This window comes from Pleurodeles waltl, chromosome 3_1 (genome assembly GCF_031143425.1).
Source record: "Pleurodeles waltl isolate 20211129_DDA chromosome 3_1, aPleWal1.hap1.20221129, whole genome shotgun sequence".
NCBI lineage: Eukaryota > Metazoa > Chordata > Amphibia > Caudata > Salamandridae > Pleurodeles > Pleurodeles waltl.
The window spans coordinates 1,004,484,239-1,004,505,032 of NC_090440.1; positions in this window are offsets into that span (position 1 = coordinate 1,004,484,239).

Below are 20,794 nucleotides of genomic sequence, written 5' to 3' on the forward strand. Positions count from 1 at the left end.
CCAGAGTAGGTCGAAAAAGGAGATATGGTAATCTTCCTGGACCAGTGGCTCCACTCCATCATCTCGGCTGACAAGTTCTCCACCTACTTCATCACCAAGAGGGAGCATACAGTGCTTAGTGGTAGGCCCTGGGCGAGGGCCCCCTGAGGCCTGTCATTGTGTGTTTTTTTAACTTTCAGAACTGGGACATGGTCCATGGGGAAGCCAGACTTAAGAGAATCATAAATATAACAGTTTTACGATCATGGATGTCCTAGACTATTTGAGAGAAATGCACAAGTAGAGAAGGACATATGGCGCAATTAAAGCCAAGCTTTGTGCCCTATAACTGCAATACATGTTGCTATTCTCTGCAAAGTTGAAGGTGCTCTATAAAGAAAAGGCCTTCATTTTTCAGTCACCTGAGGAGGCATTGCAGCAACTAGAAGAATGACCTCAGCTTCAGGGAGCACATGATCGCCCATTTCCATCAACAGGGCAGGAGGACCAGGAAGCCCGGCCCAAGCAGTGGCTCACAGTGAAGAGTGTAGAATCTTCCCAAGCCTGGGTACCCCCAATGACTACACTGAGCTGGGTTCTACATGTCTTTATTCATCTGTGTGTAACCGCAAACTCAACATTCAAAACCTACATTCACCTCACCACGCTGTACCACTTACGTCATAGTTCTATGAAGTTCATCAGGAGCCAAAAGGATTCCGTAATTAATAACTCACACGACACTACATCTCCCCCTCTGTTGAAAAAAGAATCATTTTTTACAAATATAAACACAATCAAAGTTCTTCTGTGAGCCTTTTTGGCACCTTGATCTCTCTTCCTGATTATGTCTTTGGAAACTGGGAACTGGCAATAGAAGTGTCCATGATCTGTGCTGGCAATGCAGGAGCAACAGCAGTCAGGGGTTTTTCAATTTTCCTTGTAGAACCAGTGTTTACATTTACATTGGTATCTGATGATTGGTGAGCTACATGTCTGAAATGCAAGAAATCTTCCCTAATGGACCTCCCAGGACGTTGGGAAGTCACCATGTGCCCTTTACTGATTATAACCCGGATGGCTCAGCAGCATCGAATGGAGCATCAGACTTATGTTTTCTCAACGATATACCAGTAGAACGCTCAATGATATTATACTTAAGTAATGATTTAAGTTCCTTTTCAACATATTCTTGTAAATTAAATTCAACTCGACTGTGTCTTTGAGCAACAGGACCAGCGTCTTCATTAATATGCAATTGTACTTTCATACTCTTAAGTTTTCCTAGCCCATGAAACAATGAAAGGAACTGACTTGCTATTTTGTGATGAGCATTCATGTTGTAGTTCACTGAGATCAATCCCATAAAAGCAGCTAAGCTGAAACTGAGTAGACAGGCATTTTACGCCATACCTTGAAGCACATGACAGAGTGCTTGCACTGGTGTCTTCTTGTGTTTTATTGTCCCTATGAATGAACCTTGACTTTTCAATGGCGGTGATGCAACCCAGGTATATACATTTGTTTTTGATGGCGGAAATTGTGGCAACAGAGATAGTACATTATATTTCTCCTCCAGCATAATGTTTATCGACGCACCACTGTCTATAATGAAAGGTACTGAACAACAGTTTAGTTTTAGTGTAATCTTTGGACAATGTTTGAATGACTTTGGCGCTTTGTCATTTGGACTTTTCTTTGACTAGTATTTTTTTTTCACATGCGGCCAGTCCAACATGTGCATACTTTTCTGAGGTAAACATCGACATTATGCAACTGTCTTCACTTTCACTTCATATTGATACTAGAGAACATTTTGACAATGATTTAGATGACTGGTTGTTCTTGTAAGAGTGCACCAAACATCACTTCTGGAACATTTGGGCAGCCATTTTGTCTTCTCGCCATGATGCACTTACTTTTTTATTCGCCTTGCATACCTTTACAAAATGATTCTCCTTCCCACAGCCTTTGCATATCTGTCCATATCTGCCACCTTTGTGTGGAAACGATAATCAACACCCGAAACACAGCCTCTTTTTTGTGGAGACATCACTTTGCATCCTTCAGCCTTGTACTTCTGTATGCTTTTTATTTTCATGACTGGTTCACTTTGGGCACCTCCGGCCGCAATGTCAGCAGCTTTTCGATCAACGCTCTTCGGCTCTGGCAGCCATGAGAACTCGCTCCAGACTAAGAGTGTCTTTCAGCATTCATCATCTGAATGGATCCGACAGGCATACATCAATGACTCTGAGATGTATTAATTCCTCATCATTAAAGTCATTGAACTTGAAGTGTTTGATGAGGGTATCCAGTCTCTCAACAAATTTGTCTATGGTTTCACCAGCTCTCTGCCATTCTTGACTAAAAACGTACCTTTCATAATCTACATTTGGCATTGGATTGAACTTGATTATTTTGACAGTACGTAACTTATTCAGCTCGCAGCATTTTCTTTATGACTTTACACCCTCACCAGCAAGATTCTTAAGATATTTGATCATTGTCTTGTTATCTGTTTCTTCTAGTGAATCAAAGAAATCATCAAATATCTCTATCCAAGCAGGACATCTAGCTATAATATTCAGCTTTTTGTTGGGATTGAATGGTGGTGGTAGTTTCAGGAAGGTGGCAACATTATAAATCTTTATGTGATTGGCTGACACTGAGAAAAGATTTCTCTCTGATACTGTCTGCTGTCCACTAGGACCCACTTCCTCTGTGCCATCTCTAAGGCCCTGTAACGTGCTGGCCTCGTGTTCATCTTGGACATTCTGTAGAACTGTGACCTCTCTCTTGATCTTCATTGGAGTTCTTTTCTGGAGACGTCTGGAGTTGATCAGATCTGACACGCAGCAGCTTTGATTGTGTGTCCCTTCAGGTACTGGACATCTCTGTAAGCACAACCCCTGTGCTTCTTCTTGGGTCTCCTCGCCCACTGCTGAGGTTATAGAGATCTTCTTGTCCAGGCTCTGGGAGGCACAACAACAATATGCTTTATTATCAATTGTTTTGTCAGCTAGCACTTTGTGTTTCTACTCGTATCTGACAATGGTAGTTTTCAGCGCTTGTTTTCTGTATCTGTTTCCATCTGCCTTTAGCATTGTCACTCCATATGATATATAGCTTTATGTTGCTTAGTACAATGTTGTGTAGACTTCTTAGTGAAACTTTCATTATTTTCAAGTGCTTCACACCGTTGACGTTGCGCTTTAACTCGGCATGAACCAAATGTTGATTCCACACTTTAACGGAGGCACATGTGACATGATTGAGGAGTTTGCTTGGACCACAGCAAACTCTCTGGGAGAGCACTGGTGATCTTCGGGTTACTTATCCCCTATCTCGTCACCAGTTGTAGCATCGTCCTCAGCCTGGGTACCTGGCAATGACTATGCAATATATGGAGCTGGGTATTACACATCTTTATTCATCTGCGTGTAACTGCGAACTCAACATTCTAAACCTGCATGTATTCACTTTACCACACACTTACGTCGCAGTTCTACGGAGTCTATCAGGAACTAAAAGGGCTCTGTCATTAATAATTCACACAGCACTACAAATAAGAAGAAGCCGGGCAGTCCGGCCACTCTATGAAGCACACCCAAGAGTATGCAGAAATAAGGTGTACGGACGACTGAATCGGAAGGGGGCACACCACAATGGGTGTGTCAGACCCTCAGGGGGGAGACTGGAGTCGTAGTGAACAGCAAGGGCCAGATGCCGGTAGCAGTCAGACTTTGAATGCAGCTGCACTGACTTTTGATATGGCTGATAGAACCTCAGACAAACATGATGACTCTTACTATTGGTGTGTACTGGATGGGCCAGCAGTGGTCCAATTTTGTGAATGTTTGGGGTGACCTTTAATTTATTTCGCCTTCTAGATGAGGATGCATTCCCCATACATCGAATGGACACCTGAGCTCCATGGAGGTTCTTGGGCCACCCAGTTGGTGTGGGGGTACAAGTGTGCCTGGGAGATTTGACCCCTCGCCTTGATCTTTTTATATTTATCTGTTGGGAGGGTGGGGAAAACTACAGACCTCTCTGACCTTGCTTGCGAGTAGCTGTGCTACATTATGGGGTTAGACTCTCGTGAGGTAGGTAGGTGGGAGGTGGGGAGAAAGTTTGGGAGAGTAGTTGTGATACGTTCATTCTTTTTCAAGTTTTATGCTGTTCACGGGGGGATGTTAGATTGGACGTGGTACACCGAGGTTCATGGCAGACGCATGTTTACACAGCACAACACTAAGGATCAGTGGTGCAGTCCGGGCATGTGGAGGATGTGAGATACTCAACACTGACATGGAATGTCAATGGTCTAGGGAACAAGGTTGAGCTGGAGTTGGTGGCACAGTAAATCTGCTGACCCTGGACGGATATAGTTTTGCTCATGGAAACGTTTTCTTTTGGGGACACAATGTCGCTTCTTGGGAAGAGGAGCATACACAATATTGCTGCATGCAGGTTTCATTTCGAGTGTGGTTATATTGATCAAAAAGAATCCCCCTTTCTGGTCTTGAGAAATAGGTCAATACGTTGGGGTCCAGACCTTTTTGGGTACAACTAATACAACGCTGCTGAGTGTTATGAACCCCCTCGCTTGCAGGCCCTTATGCTAGAAAAGTTGTTGGCCATACTCCTGGAGGGTAACTCCTCCATGAACATTTTGGGTGAGGACTTCAATGACGTTTTAGCCCCCCTTATGGACCATTCTAGAATCAGTGTAGTGCCTGAGTGAGACACCTCCCTCACAAGATTTGCGGCCACACTAGGTCTTTTGAACCTGTGGCGTTGTCATAACTCAGAAGGTAAGGACTACTCCTATTTTGTAGGACTACACTGGGTCTTCTCTAGGCTGGATTACATGTTTTCCCCTGTGGGGGAGATAGATTGCATAGATTGAGATGATTATCTGGCAAGGGGTCTGTCTCACCACTCCCCCCTTTGGGTTACAGTTGGAAGGAAATGGAGAAAAATGGGCACCGGGTGGAAGCTGAATCTCTGGGAACTGAGGGATGCAGAGGTAGTCCAAGAACTTCAGATTGATTCCAAACTATATTTTGTGGAGGATGAGAAGTCAGTGGACTCCGCAATTGTCCTCTGTGAGGTATATAAGCCAGCCCTTAGGGAGAGAGTGCAGAACATAATAGCGTGCAAATATAGGCATAAGGTAACGGAGATGGAGGCATTAGAGAGTCAGCTGCTGTGCATAGAAACGTCCCTGGGAGCACTGGAGGACCTGAAGGTCCTTAGAAAGCTTGAGATGCTGCATATGGAATATCACACCCTGGTGCAGGGTAAGGCTAAGAAACATGTGCTGGCCACACACCATCTGCTATATAACACAGGGGACAAAGTAGGCAAATTATTGGCTTGACTGAGTAGGCAAGAACTGCAGGCTAGATAGGTGAGGCAAATCACTGATGCATCCAGGACAGACCACATGACAGACGGGTGTATAGCAGAGGAGTTTGTCCAGTACTACATGCATTTTATAAAGCACACCTGTTGGCTGATACTGATAGCATATGGGAATATGTGGCAACAGTTGACGCTGTGGTGGCGCCCGCTGAAGATCAGGTGGCACAAGAGGAGGACATAATGCTCCTCAAGGTGCAGCCGGCCATTGCAAAGCTTAGGCTGGGGGAAATGCTAGGACCTGACGGCATTCCAGCAGAATTCTACAAGAGAAATGCTGGATTATTGGGGCCCCATTTGTTGTCTCTGTTCTAGGAGACCAGGGACAAGGGGGCACTCTCACCGGACCTTCAACATCCTATCACCACAGTGATTTACAAGGATGGCACGCCCGAGGATAGTTGCGATTCTTACTGCCCAATTTTATTGTTAAATACTAAGGCCCATATTTATACTTTTTGACGCTAAACTGCGCTAACGCAGTTTAGCGTCAAAAAATTTAGCGCCGTCTAACGCCATTCTGAAGCGCCATGCGGGCGCCGTATTTATGGAATGGCGTTAGCCGGCGCTAGCAGACCGGCGCTGCCTGGTGTGCGTGGAAAAAAACCACGTAGACCAGGCAGCGCCGGCGTAGGGGGAAAATGGCGTTAGGGCGTCTTAAAATGGGGCAAGTCAGGTTGAGGCAAAAAAATCGCCTCAACCCGATTTGCGCCATTATTTTCGACGCCCAGACGCCATTTAAATGACTCCTGTCTTAGTAAAGACAGGAGTCATGCCCCCTTGCCCAATGGCCATGCCCAGGGGACTTATGTCCCCTGGGCATGGTCATTGGGCATAGTGGCATGTAAGGGGGCACAAATAAGGCCCCCCTATGCCACCCAAAAAAAATTAAAAAATATAAAAAATTATACTTACCTGAACTTACCTGAATGTCCCTGGGGTGGGTCCCTCCATCCTTGGGTGTCCTCCTGGGGTGGGCAGGGGTGGCAGGGGGGGTCCCTGGGGGCAGGGGAGGGCACCTGTGGGCTCATTTTGAGCCCACAGGCCCCTTAACGCCTACCCTGACCCAGGCGTTAAATAGTGGCGCAAATGCGGGGTTTTTTGACCCGCCACCTCCCGGGCGTAACTTTTGCCCGGGAGTATAAATACGACGCATTTGCGTCGCCGTCATTTTTTTAGACGGGAACGCCTTCCTTGCATCTCATTAACGCAAGGAAGGCGTTCACGCAAAAAAATGACGCTATTTGCCCATACTTTGGCGCTAGACGCGTCTAACGCCAAAGTATAAATATGGCGTTAGTTTTGCGCCGAATTTGCGTCGAAAAAAACGACGCTAATTCGGCGCAAACGGAGTATAAATACGGGCCTAAACGTCAAATACTGGCCATCCAACTCCCTAAGGTGGTCCCCTCACTGATCCAATCGGGCTTTATGTTGGGCAGGTTGACCAGGCGTAATTTAAGACAGATCCATAACTGGATGGTTGAGATTCGAGATAGAAGTGAGCACCATATGTTCCTATCATTGCACCCGGAAAAAGTGTTTGATGATATACATTGGCCTTTCTTTCATCAAATGTTCCATAAATTTGGTTTTGGTCCCAAGTACAGGAAATGGATAGCCCTGCTATACAAGCCGTGGTAAGGGTTAATGGTACTGTCTCTCCAGCCTTCCCAATTCAGAGAGGGACCCAACAGGAATGCCCCCTGTTTCTTCTCCTCGTTTCCCTCACTATAGAACCCCAGGTGTGTCTGGTCCTTAGACATCCTGCAATAGGAATCTTTAAGATACAGCCCTACGACGTTGAGAAGTAAAAGGTCTCCCTGTGTGCAGACACTGTTCCCCTCTATACAACTGAATCTTGAATGGCTATCCCTGCCATTTTTCAGACCTTTGAGACATGTGTTAGTTATAAAGTAAACTGGGACAAGTCAGTGCTGTGCCAGGCCTTTGGCACACCAGATTTGCCCACCCTTCCTCAGAGGTTGGCGATAGACAGAGAAGGCTTTCAATACTTAGGTCTCTATATCACTCCAGTACGGAGATCAGCCTGGCCCAGAATCTGGGAAGAGATGTCCAGCAAATTCAGAGAAATACAAAGATGGGGGGTTTCCCGTGATGATCCTGGGGTGAGGCACTATCTTTAGGATGATCACACTCCTCTATCTTCTCAACTCCCTCCAAAATATGTACTGGAAAATTCAGGAGGAATTGTTCACAACACCATAGATTGGGCGCTGAGGACCCTACTGAAGAATAAGGGCCTTCCTAGAAGAGCGCTGCAGACTCTACAGTGTAAACCCTTTAATAGGGGGATCGCCCTCCCAGATGTTAGGGCATACCACTGGACCACACACTTAATAGCTATCAATAACTGGGTCTACACACCTCAAACGCACCCAGCATACCAGTTAGAGAGGGTGCAACTGAGGGCATGATCACACATGCACTTTCTATATGAAAGGCAGGGCATCCAGTAGTTGTTGCCGGCAACACAGGTGGTGCTGGAGGCATGGTTGAAGGCTACTAGACCTATTGGGTGGGCACAGAGGGTGACCAGAGAAACTCTCCCCGGGGAGGGGGTGCAATGCTATGGGAAATAGAAAAGCTAAGGGGCTTTGAGGACTGGGACACAATAGGGATCTCCAAAGTCCAGGACCTCTTTGGAAGGGGGACCCTCATCTCTTTCTCATTGCTCCAGAGGGAGTATCGGTTACACCCAAACCAATGCTTGCAGTATGTATAAGTGAGGCACACATGGCAGGCGGAGATATCTAACTATGCACCCCCTGGAAGGTAGGCAGTTTATGGAGAAGCTTGGGAGGGGGGGACATTTCTGTCACATATAAAACAGTGAGGGGAATATTTATACTCTGTTTGCGCCAAAATAGTGTCATTTGTTTTACGCTATTTTAGCACAAACTTAACTCCATATTTATATTTTGACGTTAGACCCATCTAGCGTCAAAATATTGGAGTTAAATTAATTTTTTGTCTGCAGAAAACTATCTTGCGTCAATAAGATGCAAGGTAGGCGATCCTGGGCAAAAAATGACTCTAAGGCCCAGGCGCCTTATTTATCCTCCTGTGCAAAAATGGTGCAATGGAGGGAGGCGGGCCTAAATAATGGCGCTAAGCTTGCTTTTTATTTCTGTAGTGCCATAGGGGGGCCTAACTTGGGCCCCCCTACATGGCACTGGGCCCAATGGCCATGCCCAGGGGACATTTGTTCCCTGAGCATTTATCCAAAGGGTATGGCCATTGGGGTGTGGGCATAACTCCTGTCTCAACTAAGACAGGAGTCATGTCCATGGGGTCTTAACGTCAGAAAATGACGCTAGTCTGGCTAGAGGCATTATTTATGCCTCTGCCCATACTAGCGTCATCCTTTGATGCTAACCCCCCTGTTCTCCCTACGCCTCCCCCATCCGGCTAGCGTCCTTTTTTTATGATGTTAGCCGGGCCTTACCACCGGCTACCATCATCCCATAAATATGACGTCTTGGGATGGCGCTAGCAGGCAGTATACTTTTTGATGCTAAACTGCATTAGCGCAGTTTAGCGTCAAAAAGTATAAACAGGGCCTGAATATCAACATGCCAGACACCCTAATTAGACTCCGAAGGCGCTGGGTGTGGGACACGGGTGAAATAGATGACATTGACTGGGAGGCGGCCTTGATGAACCCACGGGGGGAGGTAATTAAATCTAAGTAGATACTGCACAGGGTTTATTATGACAGGGTGTACCTACATGCCATGGGAAGAGCGATGTACCCAGACTGCTAGAGTTGTGGGGCCCAGAGGGGGACTTTCCTGCACACACTGTGGGCTGGACAGTGATCCAGAAATATTGGTGCATGATAGTACGTGAATTACGCAACTGCTGGGGGCTGATATCCCATTTGAGCCTAAATATGTCCTCCTAGGTATACCAAACGATGTGGATGTCCCTGGGCCAAGCTTCTCTTTAGTAATTTAGGATTGGTGGTGGTGAAGAAGGATGTTGCCAGGTACTGGGGTTGTCGGAGGTCCCCACATTATGAGATGTGAGAAAGGGGATGGATATGTACATGACCATGTAGCAAGTTACCTATAAGAGCAGAGGGTGTCCTTGAAAATTCAACAAAAGTCTAGGGTCCCTGGAGAAATAATTATGGACTGGACCTTGTTGATGATGAGAAAGGGCCTTGACTGTCTCCGACCACATGTGACCGCAGAAATGTCCTCTATTGTAATTCTTGTGTTGCCAAAAGTTTCTTCATGTGAATGTAAACAGAGCTGCTGCACTGTACATCGCCCTCTGCGGTTTATTACTGTTCGGAATGCGCGTCTGTGTCCTGCTATGTATTATATGCAAAGAAAACCAAATAAACATATGTGAAAAAAATGTTTCAAAGGCAATAACATAAAATAAGTGTAAACAATTTGGAGTGTAGAACCATGGTCTGCACGTTCTTAATAACGCACAGTTCTATAAATGCACAAAAACTTCTACACATTCCATTATTGCGCAAGGTTTTATAATGAAAAATGTGTCGTAACACCTCATACCTTATTTAATTATTTTTTTTAGAAATTTCTTGAGGTGAGATCCTCCACCCCCTTTTAATGGTCACACTCGCTTGCTGCTCAGGTTCGCTACATGAAGTATTGCGGCATGTCTGATTAGATTGCCAGGGCTGGTTTTGGTTCCCACTCCTTGCCTGTTCTCCCTGGCAGTTGTAATTTACAGCATTGCTCAATGGAAGATATTAGCACCGACTGAGTATGTAAACTGGGATACCAGATGAGAAAATATTTAATTGCAGACAGGGTGCGCGAGCTTCATTGTGATGTGTAGAATAACTCGGTATTGAAAGCCGCGGTCTAGCCTGCCTTTGTCGCGAGTGCCCCGTGTTCATCCTTCAGAGCTACTCAGGAATGCGGGGGCCCTGCAAATGAGCGCTTCACCACATGGAGCTATTCACCTAATTAAGCAAGCCCAAGAAATGAAGGGCGGTCATTAATCCCGCTGTATTAAGTACAATGTGTACTCTCATGGATTACCATCATGACCCGCTCTACAGCTGAACAAACACAGACAGCCATTTTCCAAGAAGGGGCGCTCCACTCTTTAATCAAGAGCAAAAGCAGAATAGACCAAGTCAAAGTGTTTTGTTTCTTGACGTAATCAGCTATTTTTAATGCACATTCTTTAATAAGAGTATTTTGTCTGCTCCAAAAGTACACTTCCCTAGACAAGATTTATAGCAAAACTTTCTTCGAAAGCAGATATCGAAATGAGAAACACATATTCAACGGGAATTCATTTAGCCAAATTAACATCGCCCAAGGTAGCGCATGTAAGAGAATAAGAAAGGGGTTGGTCAAGTCGACCTGCCTCATCAAATGCTGTCGTGGTACATAGGGGCATATTTATACTCTGCCTGCGTCGAATTTGCATCAAATATTTTGACGCAAATTCGGCACAGACCCTACACCATATTTATACTTTGATGCCCGACCCCGCTAACGCCAAAATTCTGCCTTGTGGGTGATTTTCTGGATGCGTGAAACCGTATTGTGTTAATGGCATGCAAGGTAGGCGTTCTCGTCCAAAAAATGATTTAAACACCCGTGCGCCATATTTATCCTACCGTGCAAAAATCCTGCACGGCTGGCAGGCGGAGTCAGAAAATGACGCACAGCCTGATTTGCGTCAGAAAATAACACCTGGGTCAGGGCAGGCGTTAAAATGGGGCAAACACACCACTACTTAAGGAAAAGCCACAGAAGCAACAGCAGAGCTCCAAAAGGAAGACTTGGGTGTGATGTTTATCCAGCATGCACGAAGACGCAGAGCACAGGACCAACAGCAGCAGTTTCCACCACACCAGGTGGGACCCCAAAGGCAACGCAGAAGGCAGGGGAGGATATTCAGGACCAAAGCAATCCTTCTGGGACTCAGGCAACAAGACATCATCCAGAGGTACAAATCAAATCATTCAAATCATTAATATTTATAAAGCGCGCTCCTCACCCGTGCGGGTCTCAAGGCGCTAGGGGAAAAGGGGTGGGGGTTACTGCTGCTCGAAAAGCCAGGTTTTTAGGAGTCTCCGGAATGCGGTGTAGTCCTGGGTAGTCCTGAGGCTGGTGGGGAGGGAGTTCCAGGTCTTGGCTGCCAGGAAGGAGAAGGACCTCCCACCTGCCGTGGAGCGGCGGATGCAAGGGACGGCAGCGAGCGCGAGGCCCGAGGAACGGAGGAGACGGGTGGGGGCGTAGAAGCTGAGGCGACGGTTGAGGTAATCCGGTCCCTTGTTGTGGAGGGCTTTGTGTGCGTGGGTGAGAAGTCGGAAGGTGATCCTTTTGCTGACTGGGAGCCAATGCAGGTGTCTCAGGTGTGCGGACATGTGGCTGTTGTGGGGTACGTCGAGGATGAGGCGGGCCAAGGCGTTTTGAATACGTTGCAGGCGTTTTTGGAGCTTGGCGGTGGTCCCAGCATAGAGGGTGTTGCCGTAGTCCAGGCGGCTCGTGACGAGGGCGTGGGTCACAGTTTTTCTAGTGTCGGCGGGGATCCAGCGGAAGATCTTGCGGAGCATGCGGAGGGTGAGGAAGCAGGCGGAGGACACGGCGTTGACTTGCTTGGTCATGGTGAGAAGAGGGTCCAAGATGAAGCCGAGGTTGCGGGCGTGGTCTGCGGGGGTCGGTGCAGTGCCGAGGGCCACCAGGAGTTGTCCCAAGCGGACGGGGTGTTGCCGAGGATGAGGACTTCCGTTTTGTCAGAGTTCAGCTTTAGGCGGCTGAGCCTCATCCAATCTGTGACGTCCTTCATGCCCTCTTGTAGGTTGGTCTTGGCGCTGGCGGGGTCCTTGGGGAGGGAGAGTATAAGTTGGGTGTCGTCGGCGTAGGAGGTGATGATGATGTCGTGCTTGCGTACGATGTCGGCGAGGGGGCTCATGTAGACATTGAAGAGTGTCGGGCTGAGCGATGAGCCTTGAGGTATGCCGCAGATGATCTCGGTGGGGTCTGAGCAAAACGGAGGGAGGTAGACTCTTTGGGATCGGTTTGAGAGGAAGGAGGTGATCCAGTCCAGGACCTGGCCTTGGATCCCGGTGGAGCGGAGGCGGGTGATTAGGGTGCGGTGCCAGACGGTGTCGAAGGCAGCCGAGAGATCGAGGAGGATGAGGGTGACTGTTTCACCGTTGTCCATCAGGGTTCTGATGTCGTCTGTGACTGAGATGAGGGCGGTTTCAGTGCTGTAGTTGGTTCGGAATCCGGTTTGTGAAGGGTCGAGCAGGTTGTTGTCTTCCAGGAAGGTGGTCAGCTGTTTGTTGACTGCCTTCTCTATTACCTTGGCGGGGAAGGGGAGGAGCGAGATGGGGCGGAAGTTTTTCAGGTCGCTCGGGTCAGCCGTAGGTTTCTTTAGTAGTGCGTTGACTTCGGCGTGTTTCCAGCATTCGGGGAAGGTAGCAGAAGAAAAGGAGGAGTTGATGACGGCCTGGAGGTGCGGGGCGATGATGTCGTCGGCTTTATTGAAGATGAAGTGAGGGCAGGGGTCCGATGGAGCGCCGGAGTGGATCGAGTTCATGGTGGTTTTGGTTTCTTCGGTGTTGATGTGGGTCCAGTCGTTGAAGGTGATGGTCGGAGGTGTGGGTTCGGTGATGCTTGTTTGGGTCTGGTGTCCGAACCTGTCGTGGAGGTCGTGATCTTGCGATGGAAGAAGGTGGCAAGGGAGTTGCACAGATCTTGTGAGGGCGTGACGGCGTTGGCGTTGGTGTTGGGGTTGGAGAACTCCTTGACGATGCTAAAAAGTTCTCTGCTGTTGTGGCTGTTTTTGTCCAGTCTGTCGGTAAAAAAGTTCCTTTTGGCAGCGCGGATCAGGTGGTGGTGTTCGCGGGTAGCGTTCTTGAGGGAGGTCATGTTGTCAGCGGTGTGGTCCTTGCGCCAGGCCTTCTCGAGGGCGCGACAAGTTTTCTTCGATTCTTTGAGGGTGTCAGAGAACCAGAGAGGTTTTTTGGTGTTGGCCTGTTGATGCGTGTGTTTGAGGGGAGCAAGGTTGTCTGCGCAGTTGGAGATCCAGTTGGTGAGGCTGAGGGCTGCGTCGTTGGGGTTGGTGGTGAGGGTGGGTTGGTTGGCGGCGAGTGCGGAGAAGAGTTGCTCTTCGGGGATTTTGTTCCACTGTCGACGAGGGATGGGTTGAGTGCGGAGGTGGCGGGTCTCGCGTCGGAATGTGAAATGTACACAGCTGTGGTCGGTCCAGTGTAGAGCGGAGGTGTGGCTGAAGAAGACGTGTTTGCTGGCGGAGAAGATAGGGTCAAGCGTGTGTCCGGCGATGTGGGTGGCGGTGTTCACCAGTTGCTTGAGGCCGAGGTTGGCGAGGTTGTCAAGCAGGGTGGTGGTGTTGGGGTAGTTGTTTTGTTCCAGATGGAAGTTGAGGTCGCCTAGGAGGATGTAGTCCGGCGAGGCGAGGGCGTGCGGGGAGATGAAGTCGGCGATGGCGTCGCTGAAAGGGGCGCGCGGTCCGGGAGGACGGTAGATGAGGGATCCTCTGAGGGTGGTCCTGGGGTCGGTGCGAATCTGAAAATGCAGGTGTTCAGCGGCGAGAGGGGTGTCTTCGGTGGAGGTGGTGACGCTGATGGAGTCTTTGAAGACGATGGCGATACCTCCTCCTACTTGGTTGGTGCAGTCTTTTCTGGAGATCTTGTAGCCTTCGGGGATGGCGGTGGTGATGTCTGGCGCAGAGGAGGCGTTCATCCAGGTCTCCGTGATGAAGGCGACGTCCGGTGCTGTGGAATCCAGGAGGTCCCAGAGTTCAACGGCGTGCTTGTGGACGGAACGAGCGTTGACCAGGATGCACTTGAGGTGGTTGATGGCGCGTGGGCTTGTGGTCGTGGTAGTTGCGTGGTGGAAGATGCGTTTGCAGGAGTTGCAGGCGAAGGGTCCATGGGTGCGTTTGGGGTGAGCTTGGAAGCAGGTGTTGGAGCGCCCTGGGTTGAGGGCGTGGAGGGTGGTGGGGTCGTAGCGGATCAGCGGGGCTTGGGAGAGCGGGGGACCAGGGGTCGTGGCGCTGGGCGCAGGCAAGGCGCGGACGGGCGCAGACGGGCTTGCCTCTGGCGCGCCTCCGGCGCGCCAGCGGCGCGGTCGCGCAGCGGCCACCATATGAGGTAGGTGGGGGGGAGGGGTCAGCTGGGGGCGAATGGGAGCTGGGGGCGGGGGCGTGCAGGAGGTCACGGCGTGAAAGCTCGAGGGGGGGGGACAGGTAGAGTGAGAACAGCTGGGGGGGGGTTTAAGGGTGGAGGGGGGTGAGTGTTAGGAGGTTTAGGAGATTAGGGAGAGAGATAGGAGTAGGGTTGTGAGGATAGGGGAGGGGGGGTTGTAGAGGTGGGTGAGGGTGAGAGGTAGAGTGAGAGGATAGGAAGATAGGTAATAGAGGGGGTGGCGGGGAGGGGGGGAGAGATAGAGAAATAGATAGAGAAAATAGATAGATAGAGAAATAGATAGATAGCGAAATAGATAGATAGAGAGATAGGTAGATAGAGAGATAGGTAGATAGGAGGAGGTGGAGAGTGAGGGAGTTAGATAGTGAGATAGAGAGATAGAGAGATAGGTAGATAGAAGGAGTGAGGGAGGTAGATAGCGAACGGGGTAGATAGGGGTGATGGAGAGGGGGAGGCGAGTGAGGGAGGGGGATGAGGCAGGAGCAGGAGGGCAGGCGCGGGGAGAAGAAGACGGAGGAGGAAGAGGAGCCGAAGACAGAAGATAGAAGACAGAAGACAGAAGAACAGAAGACCGGAAGAACAGAAGACCGGAAGAACAGAAGAACAGGAGAACAGAAGACCGGAAGAACAGAAGAACAGAAGAACAGAAGAACAGGAGTCCAGAAGATCACAGAAGAGCAGAAGTTCACAAAAGAGCAGAAGATCACAGATGAAGATACGAAGAACAGAAGGCAGAAGACAGGCAGAAGACCACAGAAGAAGATGAAGAAGAAGAGAGGCGAACAGGAGAGGCAGAGAAGCACCCAGAAGAAGAGAGCAAATGGGGAAAAGAAGAGTACAGAAGAAGATTACAGAAGAGGAGCGAGGAGGAAGAACAGAGAAGAAGAAAAGAAGAAAAGAAGCAGGAGCAGGAGAGAGGGTGAGTAGCGCGGGGCAGGGCGAGGGGCAGGGAGGTGGGGGGTACTTACTGTGAGGTGGGTGTCAGGAACCTGGAGGAGCTGGAGGAGCTGCGGCGGCAGGGGGAGCGACCTACCCTTGGGTCAAGGGTCGCTACCACTGTCGCACAGCGGCCGCCATATGAGGTAGGAGGGGTCAGCTGGGGGCGAATGGGAGCTGGGGGGCGGGGCGTGCAGGAGTTCGCGGCGGGAAAGCGCGAGGGGGGGACTGGTAGAGTGAGAAGAGCTGGGGGAGGAGGGTTTAAGGGTGGAGGGGGTGCGTGTTAGGAGGATTAGGAGATTAGGGAGAGAGATAGGAGTAGGGTTGTGAAGATAGGGGAGGGGGGTTGTAGAGGTGGGTGAGGGTGAGAGGTAGAGTGAGAGGATAGGAAGATAGGTAATAGAGGGGGTGGCGGGAAGGGGGGGAGAGATAGAGAAATAGATAGAAAAAACAGATAGATAGAGAAATAGATAGATAGAGAGATAGGTAGATAGAGAGATAGGTAGATAGGAGGAGGTGGAGAGTGAGGGAGTTAGATAGTGAGATAGAGAGATAGAGAGATAGGTAGATAGGAGGAGTGAGGGAGGTAGATAGCGAACGGGGTAGATAGGGGTGATAGAGAGGGGGAGGAGAGTGAGGGAGGGGGATGAGGCAGGAGCAGGAGGGCAGGCGCGGGGAGAAGAAGACGGAGGAGGCATAGGAGCCGAAGACAGAAGATAGAAGACAGAAGACAGAAGAACAGAAGACCGGAAGAACAGAAGAACAGAAGACCGGAAGAACAGAAGAACAGGAGAACAGAAGACCGGAAGAACAGAAGACCGGAAGAACAGAAGAACAGAAGAACAGGAGTCCAGAAGATCACAGAAGAACAGAAGTTCACAGAAGAGCAGAAGATCACAGATGAAGATACGAAGAACAGAAGGCAGAAGACAGGCAGAAGACCACAGAAGAAGATGAAGAAGAAGAGAGGCGAACAGGAGAGGCAGAGAAGCACCCAGAAGAAGAGAGCAGACGGGGAAAAGAAGAGTACAGAAGAAGATTACAGAAGAGGAGCGAGGAGGAAGAACAGAGAAGAAGAAAAGAAGAAAAGAAGCAGGGGCAGGAGAGAGGGTGAGTAGCGCGGGGCAGGGCAAGGGGCAGGGAGGTGGGGGTACTTACTGTGAGGTGGGTCTCAGGAACCTGGAGGAGCTGGAGGAGCTGCGGCGGCAGGGGGAGCGACCTACCCTTGGGTCAAGGGTCGCTACCACTGTCGCGCAGCGGCCGCCATATGAGGTAGGAGGGGGGGAGGGGGCAGCTGGGGGCGAATGGGGGCTGGGGGGCGGGGGCGTGCAGGAGGTCGCGGCGGGAAAGCGCGAGGGAGGGGGGGACAGGTAGAGTGAGAAGAGCTGGGGGAGGGGTGTTTAAGGGTGGAGGGGGGTGAGTGTTAGGAGGTTTAGGAGATTAGGGAGAGAGATAGGAGTAGGGTTGTGAAGATAGGGGAGGAGGGGTTGTAGAGGTGGGTGAGGGTGAGAGGTAGAGTGAGAGGATAGGAAGATAGGTAATAGAGGGGGTGGCGGGAAGGGGGGGAGAGATAGAGAAATAGATAGAGAAAATAGATAGATAGATAAATAGATAGAGAAATAGACAGATAGAGAGATAGGTAGATAGAGAGATAGGTAGATAGGAGGAGGTGGAGAGTGAGGGAGTTAGATAGTGAGATAGAGAGATAGAGAGATAGGTAGATAGGAGGAGTGGGGGAGGTAGATAGCGAACGGGGTAGATAGGGGTGATAGAGAGGGGGAGGCGAGTGAGGGAGGGGGATGAGGCAGGAGGGCAGGCGCGGGGAGAAGAAGACGGAGGAGGCAGAGGAGCCGAAGACAGAAGATAGAAGACAGAAGACAGAAGAACAGAAGACCGGAAGAACAGAAGAACAGAATACCGGAAGAACAGAAGAACAGGAGAACAGAAGACCGGAAGAACAGAAGAACAGAAGAACAGAAGAACAGAAGAACAGAAGAACAGGAGTCCAGAAGATCACAGAAGGGCAGAAGTTCACAGAAGAGCAGAAGATCACAGATGAAGATACGAAGAACAGAAGGCAGAAGACAGGCAGAAGACCACAGAAGAAGATGAAGAAGAAGAAAGGCGAACAGGAGAGGCAGAGAAGCACCCAGAAGAAGAGAGGAGACGGGGAAAAGAAGAGTACAGAAGAAGATTACAGAAGAGGAGCGAGGAGGAAGAACAGAGAAGAAGAAAAGAAGAAAAGAAGCAGGAGCAGGAGAGAGGGTGAGTAGCGCGGGGCAGGGCGAGGGGCAGGGAGGTGGGGGGTACTTACTGTGAGGTGGGTCTCAGGAACCTGGAGGAGCTGGAGGAGCTGCGGCGGCAGGGGGAGCGACCTACCCTTGGGACATGGGTCGTTACCACTGTCGCGCAGCGGCCGCCATATGAGGTGGGGTGGGAGGGGTCAGCTGGGGGCGAATGGGAGCTGGGGGGCAGGGGCGTGCAGGAGGTCGCGGCGGGAAAGCGCGAGGGAGGGGGGGACAGGTAGAGTGAGAAGAGCTGGGGGAGGGGGGTTTAAGGGTGGAGGGGGGTGAGTGTTAGGAGGTTTAGGAGATTAGGGAGAGAGATAGGAGTAGGGTTGTGAAGATAGGGGAGGGGGGTTGTAGAGGTGGGTGAGGGTGAGAGGATAGGAAGATAGGTAATAGAGGGGGTGGCGGGAAGGGGGGGAGAGATAGAGAAATAGATAGAGAAAATAGATAGATAGAGAAATAGATAGATAGAGAGATAGGTAGATAGAGAGATAGGTAGATAGGAGGAGGTGGAGAGTGAGGGAGTTAGATAGTGAGATAGAGAGATAGAGAGATAGGTAGATAGGAGGAGTGAGGGAGGTAGATAGCGAACGGGGTAGATAGGGGTGATAGAGAGGGGGAGGCGAGTGAGGGAGGGGGATGAGGCAGGAGCAGGAGGGCAGGTGCGGGGAGAAGAAGACGGAGGAGTCAGAGGAGCCGAAGACAGAAGATAGAAGACAGAAGACAGAAGAACAGAAGACCGGAAGAACAGAAGACCGGAAGAACAGAAGAACAGGAGAACAGAAGACCGGAAGAACAGAAGAACAGGAGTCCAGAAGATCACAGAAGAGCAGAAGTTCACAGAAGAGCAGAAGATCACAGATGAAGATATGAAGAACAGAAGGCAGAAGACAGGAAGAAGACCACAGAAGAAGATGAAGAAGAAGAGAGGCGAACAGGAGAGGCAGAGAAGCACCCAGAAGAAGAGAGCAGACGGGGAAAAGAAGAGTACAGAAGAAGATTACAGAAGAGGAGCGAGGAGGAAGAACAGAGAAGAAGAAAAGAAGAAAAGAAGCAGGAGCAGGAGAGAGGGTGAGTAGCGCGGGGCAGGGCGAGGGGCAAGGAGGTGGGGGTACTTACTGTGAGGTGGGTCTCAGGAACCTGGATTAGCTGGAGGAACTGCGGCGGCAGGGGGAGCGACCTACCCTTGGGTCAAGGGTCGCTCCCACTGTCGCGCAGCGGGCGTCATATGAGGTGGGAGGGGTCAGCTGGGGGCGAATGGGAGCTGGGGGCGGGGGCGTGCAGGAGGTCGCGGCGGGAAAGCACGAGGGAGGGGGGGACAGGTAGAGTGAGAAGAGCTGGGGGAGGGGGGTTTTAAGGGTGGAGGGGGGTGAGTGTTAGGAGGTTTAGGAGATTAGGGAGAGAGATAGGAGTAGGGTTGTGAAGATAGGGGAGGGGGGGTTGTAGAGGTTGGTGAGGGTGAGAGGTAGAGTGAGAGGATAGGAAGATAGGTAATAGAGGGGGTGGCGGGAAGGGGGGAGAGATAGAGAAATAGATAGAGAAAATAGATAGATAGAGAAATAGATAGATAGAGAGATAGATAGATAGAGAGATAGGTAGATAGAGAGATAGGTAGATGGGAGGAGGTGGAGAGTGAGGGAGTTAGATAGTGAGATAGAGAGATAGGTAGATAGGAGGAGTGAGGGAGGTAGATAGCGAACGGGGTAGATAGGGGTGATAGAGAGGGGGAGGCGAGGTACAGACTCAACTGGCAAGCCATTCAGCAGCTGCTGCGCCATATTGAGCCACAGTTGGCACCCAGCTTGCAGACACCCCACATCATTCCACCAGAGACCAAGCTGCTAGCTGTCCTCCACATGTTGGCGAGTGGCTTGTTTGAAACCACTAGTGCTCTGGTTGCCGGGATCTCACAGCACTCATTCTCTGCCTTCCTACCCATGGTATTGGATGCCACCATCTCCCTCACACCCTGCCACATCAGCTTCCCCAACACACAGCAAAAGCAGCAGGAGACCAAACAAGGCTTCTACCAAATCAACGGCATCCCACACGTGCTTGGTGCCATTGACTGCACACATGTACGGATTGTGCCACCTGCTGCAACCGAGCATCTATACCGCAACAGGAAGCACACACACTCCATCAATGTGCAGGCCATTGTCGATCACCGGGGTTTGATCACCAACATCGTGGCAAAGTATCCTGGATGTGTACATGATTCATTCACCTTCCGCCACTGCGCCATCAATCAACACTTCCAGGATGGACGATATGGAAATGGCCTACTTGTTGGTAAGTACAGAAACCTACTTATATACACACAGCACAACAACCCTGTAGGACACACAACACATACACCACTACATTGACACGTGGCCAGGAAGACACTGAGGTTGTGACACTGATAGTCATGTTTGATATCCTGACCCAATGGGATACACAACTAGGGACAAATGACAGATGCAAATAACAACAGATGCCAGGCCCCAGACACAAGGGTACAATTTAAATCCACACAGTGACAATGACATGACCTTAACTGCCAGTACAACTTGAAAGATTAATCTTACAATATCACATCAATAATACTCAATCATACACCCTTCCAAACAATATGTACAGTGTAAGGGGTATACAATGTGTTTCGCTGCAGGTATAATACCATGACACACATAGCATGATGATGATTACTCTAATGAATGGGAAATGGAATCATTGAGGCTGTACCAACATCTCACATCACTCCTGGTCTGACATTGCCCACTACCAATAAGCAAGTGCACTGTGCTAAGAACACATATTGATATGACAGTATTGCAAAGTGCACATTCCTACACCTATGGTTTGAGACAATTACACATATACACAACAGATGTACAGGCATATGTACCATCTGACACTTAAACCGTCAACCCCACAGCCAAGTTAGCCAGCTGAACTGGACCAGGTTCAGTAGTGTAGG